The 7,530-nt window shown below is 38.8% G+C and overlaps 1 long non-coding RNA gene across 1 annotated transcript; it reads left to right on the top strand.

The window, feature by feature from the left end:
* Positions 1 to 3,461: 3,461 nt before the first annotated feature.
* LOC105984666 lies at positions 3,462 to 7,493 on the top strand. Its single transcript, XR_001175006.1, has 3 exons — positions 3,462 to 3,498; positions 3,758 to 3,880; positions 7,407 to 7,493. It is a non-coding gene; the product is annotated as an uncharacterized LOC105984666 (long non-coding RNA).
* Positions 7,494 to 7,530: the final 37 nt, after the last annotated feature.

The following is a 7,530-nucleotide window of genomic DNA, read 5'->3' on the forward strand; positions in this document are numbered from 1 at the left end:
CTTTCTTTCTTTCTTTCTTTCTTTCTTTCTTTCTTTCTTTCTTTCTTTCTTTCTTTCTTTCTTTCTTTCTTTCTTTCTTTCTCTCTCTCTCTTTCTTTCTTTCTTTCTCTCTCTCTCTCTCCCTCTCTCTCTCTCTTTCTGTTGGTCATGGGGCTTGAAGTCTGGGCCTAGGTGCTGTCCTTCAGCTTTTCAGCTCAAGGCTAGTGCTCTACCACTTGAGCCACAGCGCCACTTCTGGTTTTCTATGGTTTATTGGAGATAAGAGTCTCATGGACTTTTCCTTCCCCGGGCTGGCTTTGAACTGTATCCTCAGGTCTCAGCCTCCTGAGTAGCTAGGATTATAGGCATGAACCACCAGCACCCAGCCTGCATATATATTCTTATTTGAACTTTTTCTCTGAATCAATTTTCCCTAGGTTGCTTTCTTCCTTGTTCATTTAGTTTTAATCTCTTTTATATTTTAGTCTTTGGTTTTTTTATTTAAATTTAAATTTTATTGTCAAGGTGATACACATAGGGGTTAAAGTTACATAAGTAAGGTAGTGAGTACATTTCTTGTCGAACATGTCTTGTCAATAAGTTGGCTCTTATATAAGAATCGGGAACTAGGCAGATGATAGGCAACTGAGAAAATAGATGACCTATTGGCTACTAGCTTCACTGTAAAGCCCACTTGTCCTGACCATTACCAGGAGCTCCTGGTATTTTCCTTCTTGGAATGTGTTTTCCCATGGGGAATATAAGTAACTTAGTCTCTTGGAAAGTGGAACTTAGCTTTGCTAGGATTAGGAATGCTGATTAGTGCAGTAGGGCTGGAGATCAGCATTCACTGCATAGTCTGTTGATTTATGAAACACATCTTCAATTCTCTTCATTCATCCTCTAACCTAGAGACCATAGTTTTAGCTTCTCTAGAGAATTTTTTGATGTTGTTGATGTATAAGGGGTTTCTAACTTTTCCACTACTATAAGTAATACAGTCCTTATGAGCATGCTTATAAAATAATCTGTATGTTTCTATAAGTAGATTTCCAGAAATAAATTTGTAAAGAAAAGTATTTTTTTTCTTCCAGTACTGGGGCTTAACTCAGGGACTCTCACTTCCTTGGCTTGTTTATTCAACTAATTACCACTTAAGGTATGTTTCTAGTCGTACTGTTTGCTGGTTATTTTGGAGATGAAGTCTAGTGGACTTTTCTAAAAATCCTGTGCTGAGTTCAAAATGCTATCCTCCAGATTCCTGAGTAGCTAGGATTATAACTGTGAGCCACTTACATCTGGTGGTATGTGTATATTTTGAAGCTTATTTGGTATGGCAAAATCATTATTCTCTCTCTCTCTCTCTCACTCTCATTCTCTCCCCCTCCCTCCCCTTCCCCCTCTTTCTTTTTCTCTCTTTCTCTCTCTCCTCCTCTTTCTTTCTTTCTCTCTCTCTCTCTCTTTCTTTTTCTTCCCTTCTTCTGTTCCTGAACTTTTTGCTCAAGGCTTGTGCTCTGCCACTTGGAGCCACAACTCCACTTCTGGTTTTCTGGAGGTTAATTGGAGAGAAGAGTCTCATGGACTTTACTGCCAGGGTTGGCTTTGAACTGTGATCCTCACATCTCAGCCTTCTGAGTAGCTAGGATTACAGCTTTTTTCTTTTTAAAAAATTGTTATTATAAAGATGTATAGAGCACAATGGAATATTATGCAGCCATTAGAAAGGACAAAATAATGGCATTTGCAGGGAATGGATGGAACTAGAAGAAATCATGAGTGCGGTAAGTCAAGAGCAAAGAGGCAAATGGCACATGGTCTCCCTGATAAGTGGATGTCAAATCCAAAATGTAAGGTGATAACAAGACTTGAGAAACAAAGGACCTCCCACTCATCTGGTCTAATCACTACTAAATAATCCCATGCTGCTGATCACACATATGGTATATATGTGCACAACAGAGGGAAACTAGGAGGAGGACACAAAACTAGAGGGAATAAGGGGAAAACATCCAACAGTGGGACCCATCAATGTCCCAACAGTGGGACATTGATCAAAATGAATCAAGCAACTCAATGGCAGTGTGGGGAGGGAGGGAATGAATGGGAAAGAGGGAATAGCTGACACTATAGAAAAGGAAAGGAATGTACACATCACCTGATGTGGAAGAAATAACTGTATTGTCAAAGCCCATAGAATTCACAAACCTTATAGACCACGATAGACAGTTTATCCCATGAAAGTTAGAATGTGTTTGTGGATTTAACTAGGCATCACTATCCCACAATACTGTAAAATTTGTGAAATTATGTAATCAATCACAATACAGAATTTGCAAAAAAAAAGTTGTATAGAAGAGGGATTATAGTTACATAAGTCAGGTAATGAGTACATTTCTTTCTTTCTTTATTTTTTGGTTGGTTGTGGGGCTTGAAATCTGGACTTGGGCGCTGTCCCTCAGCTCTTCAGCTCAAGGCAAGCGCTCTACCGTGTGAGCCACAGCGCAACTTCTGGTTGGAGATAAGAGTCTCATGGACTTTTCTTGCCCGGGCTGGCTTTGAACCGTGATCCTCATATCTCAGCCTCCTGAGTAGCTAGGATTACAGGTGTGAGCCACGGGCATCTGGCTTATGAGTACATATCTTTTTGGACAATGTTACCCCTTCATTCCCAGTTTTTCCCTCTCATACTCACCAACAAGTTGTAGAGTTAATTTTCAACAGAGTTTCTAGTGAGTACCATTGCTTCATTTTTTCATCCATTATCTCAACGTAATATGAATGATTGCATGTATTTATATTCATATTGATTAGCAGTTTATTGAAGTGTACATTTCCTGTTCATGCTGGTGATATGTATTCTCAGTTTTTTTTTTAGCTTTTGCTTATCTAATGGGCAAACATTTGTATTTCATTTATTTGACTTGATTATTAGACTGAAATATGCACTACTGGGATTTGATATTTATATTTGCTCATGTTGCCAAATTCTTCAAATTTGGTTATGGTTTTTGCCTTTCATTTGTGCTTGGTAAGAACAAAGAAAAAATATATTGTCTAAAATTTATTTTTCTATTCATAGTTTTGGACTGTTTTTAATATATTAATTTACATTTTTACTGTCATAACATTTCTATATAACTGCTCATATTTTAATTCTGTTTGCATAATACTATGTGTTTGACAAAATACTTTCATAGAATCTCACAAGAGCTCAGGAGATTTTTTTTAAAGTATTATAGTTTGCATTCAGGACCTTATTCTTGCTTGTTTTTGATCTGCTGATGAATCACATGTCCAACCCTTATTTGCACTTCTTATTTTTGAGATACAGTCTCTCACTTCCTGCTCAGGCACATGCTTGGACTTTGATCACCTACTATAGGCTCGGATAACAAGCATACATCAATCACCATGTCCATTTTCTTTCATAGAGATGGAGTCTTGTAGAATTCACTGCCTGGGCTGGACTTAGAACTGTGATCTTCCCATTCTCAGACTCCCAAGTAGCTAGGATTACAGGTATGAGCCCCTAGTGCCTGGAGGTTGGTTGTATTTTGTAGTTGAGGAAACTAAGCTTGCACTTATGTCTAATGTAATTCCTTTGGTAATATTACAAAAAGCAAGGAATCTCATTTGAGTTTTGGCCCTGCAAAACAATTCACCGTGTCTGTCTTATTAGTTGCAAAAAGATGTTTTGTTTTCCTTTCTTTGTTAGCAGGTAAGATATAAAAGCCAATTACATTCCCAGATAATAACATTATCATTATTATTAATGTAGAAATGAACACAGAAACAGAGCAACAGCTTCTTCATCATGCCAGAAATGGCAATGTTGAAGAGGTAAGACAACTATTAGAAACCATGGAGAAGAATGAAGTGATTGCTGTTATTAATTGCAAAGGTGAGCTTTGAATGTTTGTTTTTTTTAAATGTTTCATGTGTCTTAACTACTTTCTAGAATATTCATCCTTAATCTTGCATACAATAAATTTTTTTTCTGTCATTACAAGGGGTTTCAATACAGGTCTTGGACTTCCTTGCTCTACTGGTATTCAACCACTTCAGCCATGCTTCTAGCTGGTTATTCTGGATATGGAGTCTCATGGTCTTTCTGCTTGGCTGACTTCAAAGTGTAGTACTGTAGATCTTAGCTAGGATTATAGGTGTGAGCTATCAGAGCCAGCATAAATCTGTCTTTTATCTTGGTAAAAGGAGAAGCCTGGTAAGCCTGATGCTAATGTGTGTCACGAAAAAGTAGGTGAATGATGGAGTAGTCAGTTGTGAATTAGGGAATGGGTAGTTTTTGAGTGAATATACACACATACATAGAATGAAGGAGGAACTAAGCCTTCAACTTCTGGAGTACAAGGTTACCCTGTGCCACCTACATGGAAGATGTGTAAAAAAGAAGGGAAAGTAGAAATCTGGACTTGGAAGTCAGTAGCATGTAAACAACATTAAAGGAGTTATATATATGTTTACATATATTTATGTATATATAAATACTATTTATACTATGAAATACTTTTGTAAGTTGACAATAGTAAGTGAACCCCCTCTTAGAGGAAGTTCCAGAGATATTTAATTGAAACCAGAATGCAGGGCTATAGACGCCAGGGAGAACTACGGTCTGTGCTGTCCAATGCTGGCAGGTGATAGAATGAGGTGATCCTGAAAAGTGTCCTTGGGATTTAATGAGCATTTTTCGTGAAAGTTGAGGGCCATGTTAATGACATGGTGGGAGATGAAGCTAGTATGCAATAGGTGGGAAGTTGTTACAGCAGGAATGAGATAGAAAGAGCAAGTAAATAGTGGATGTGAGAAGGGAGGGTGAAGAAGAGGGAAATTAGTAGGGAAAGTTGGTTGTTAGCATATTTTTGCTGGTTATGTGGTAGAGAGCACTTTTCTCCTTCCTGTGAACTACAGAAGGAGGACAACGTTAAGATAGAGGAAAAAAGAAGTGCATGAGGAGACAGAAGGGCTGGAATCTTTTATATGAAGAGGAAAAGATGACAGAAAGCATGTTCATGTAAGTAGGATGGTAGAATGGTTTCCAGGAAACCTGGGGAGTTGTAGGAAAACTTCTGCTTCCTCTGTGAAGCTGAAAGGCACGGTGTGATTGCTAAGGGGTGAAGCGTCTAGGTAAGAAACTTGAGAAGAATAGGAATGCATTGGAATAGCTGTTGAGGGACATGGGAGAAGCATTGCAACCTGGAACTGTAGCACGCCTGCTTAGTTAAAGAATGTAATCCTGAATGTAACCATATGGTGCCATCACTCCTCAAGGTTCTGGTATTTTTCTTCACTATTAATGTGGTTATGATTATGGAGAAACTGAGCTATTGTGTTTATCATTCTCTGGGAGTGTTCTAGACTGTTTTGACAATGATAGAGATGTAAAGCTGTTGATTACAAAATGATGGCATGAAGTCTCAAAGATTGACAGATTTATTGAAGGAGGTGGAGGCAGGACTATGATTAAAGATCTGAGAGGTTGATTAACTTAAAGAAATCTGGGGTAGGGCTGGGAAGGTGGCTCAGTGGTAGAGCGCTTGCCTTACATGCTCGAGGCCCTGGGTTCAATTCCTCAGCACCACATAAGCAGAAAAAAAAAGCTGGAAGTGGCGTTGTGGCTCAAGCGGTAGAGTGCTAGCCTTGAGCTGAAGAGCTGAGGGACAGCGCCCAGGCCCAGAGTTCAGGCCCCACGACTGGACCCAAAAGGAAAAAAAAAAAAAAAGAAATCTGGGGTATACTTGTATGCACAAGCTGGAATGTTGGGAGTTTAGGGAGGAGTGGCTAAGTTCATAGTGGCACTCAAGTTTGGGCTTTGTCAGTGGGCATCTCACATTAGGCAGAAGCACAGTTTTTGAGAAACAAGGGAAGTTAGGAAACAGAATAGCAACACCAATAGACAGTGAGTCTGTCTAGGATACTGGCAGGATTTGTTGTGGGGAGAGTGTGTTACTTAGTTATTTGGTAAGTGGTCAGTCACTAGGAACTACCAGAGACAGCAGAGTTAATATGTGTGGGAGCTGTGGCTCAAAGAATTGTGATGTGACTGGAAAAACTATTGACCAAGACAGTTTTGATATGGAGGTTCTTCCCTTAGCCTCTGTTCAGTTAGGTGCAGTGGGTGTGTGGGAATGGAGGCAGGGTTGATTATCAGGGACACTAGGTTTCTTTTCAGAACAAAAGACAAAAGTAACATTTAGTGAAGTAGATGTGAAATAGAGCTACTGGGATTTATTAATTGTTAATTAAGGGCTCTGTAGGACACTCCTGAGAAGAAACAGATGCAATGGTTTGGGTAAATTGTTGACAGCTGTAGTCTCATGTGGATTTCTGAGGTAGATTTGCTAAACCTGTGGTTGATTCTCAGAGGTAGGTGGCCTGAAAAATTTTGTTCAGAACCTGAAATCTAGGGGCTGAGGGATATGTAGGAGGCAGGTGAGATCCTACAGTGTTAGCCATTAAGCTTCTCCTGGGCTTGGATAATGGGATTGGGTATTTGATAGAGAGGTATTGATATTCATTGTAGCTTGATTAAAATTTTTGGTAATCTTTTGGAGCTTAGTTCTATGGTATAGGGACCTTTATCTATTTTTCAAGATTGAATTATATAGCTTTTTCCCCCCAATAGTCAATTGTGTTATTCCCCTCAGCTCTTTTTCTAAGATCTGATATTTCATTTCATTATTTTTTCTTTTACTGTTTCTGGTTACGTAGTTTGACTTTACCACTCAAGTAAGCCAATATCCTCATTAACAGGGATTTTTTTTTTATCTAAGTCAAAGACTCAATTTTAGCAACTATCTGTAGAGCTAACAGGGTTCCAAATGCTGCAGGAAATACTCTACTGATTGCTTATCTTACATGTTTTTACTTTCCTTGTACTACCCTTGGCTCCCCAGTTCACCTTCCTTCAGTGGTACAGGTTTTCAAAAAGAGTTGGTAGGGCGAAGGATGAAGCTCAGTAGTAGAAAATTTGCCTAGCTGGGGTTTGATCCTTAATACTACAAGAGTTGCTTGTCATTAAATGTTACATGTATGGCAACTTTTACTATATGATGATAAGATGCTTAAAGACTCAGAAGCCTGGAGTCAGCAAACTGCTAGGGATCATTTAGTTTGATAAAATCCAGTCATGTCTGCCTCTGCTCTTTAGGAATGAGGGTGATGGTCAAAAAGGTGGCCCTTAGTTAACCCTAGTACTGCCAAAATGGGGCAGCATCAAAGTTGGATGTAGTCCATTGTACTAATCCATCATACTTGTTATCCTTCTTACTATGTCATGTCTCTTGCCTCTTGTTCAGAGTGCAGTGTGAGGAGCCATTGGCTAATTACTCATGTAGCTTATAGGAGATGTTCAGTTTATTGTAAAGCTGTATAAATAGTGTCTAAAAATTCTTCATCTTATTTTATTTTAGGAAGAAGTAAGTCTAACTTGGGCTGGACACCTCTTCATCTGGCATGCTATTTTGGACATAAACAAGTTGTCCATGATCTGTTGAAGGTCTGCTTATGGGCTTTAATTTTTTTTTTTTTTTTTTT

Source organism: Dipodomys ordii, unplaced genomic scaffold (genome assembly GCF_000151885.1).
Source record: "Dipodomys ordii isolate 6190 unplaced genomic scaffold, Dord_2.0 Scaffold25, whole genome shotgun sequence".
NCBI lineage: Eukaryota > Metazoa > Chordata > Mammalia > Rodentia > Heteromyidae > Dipodomys > Dipodomys ordii.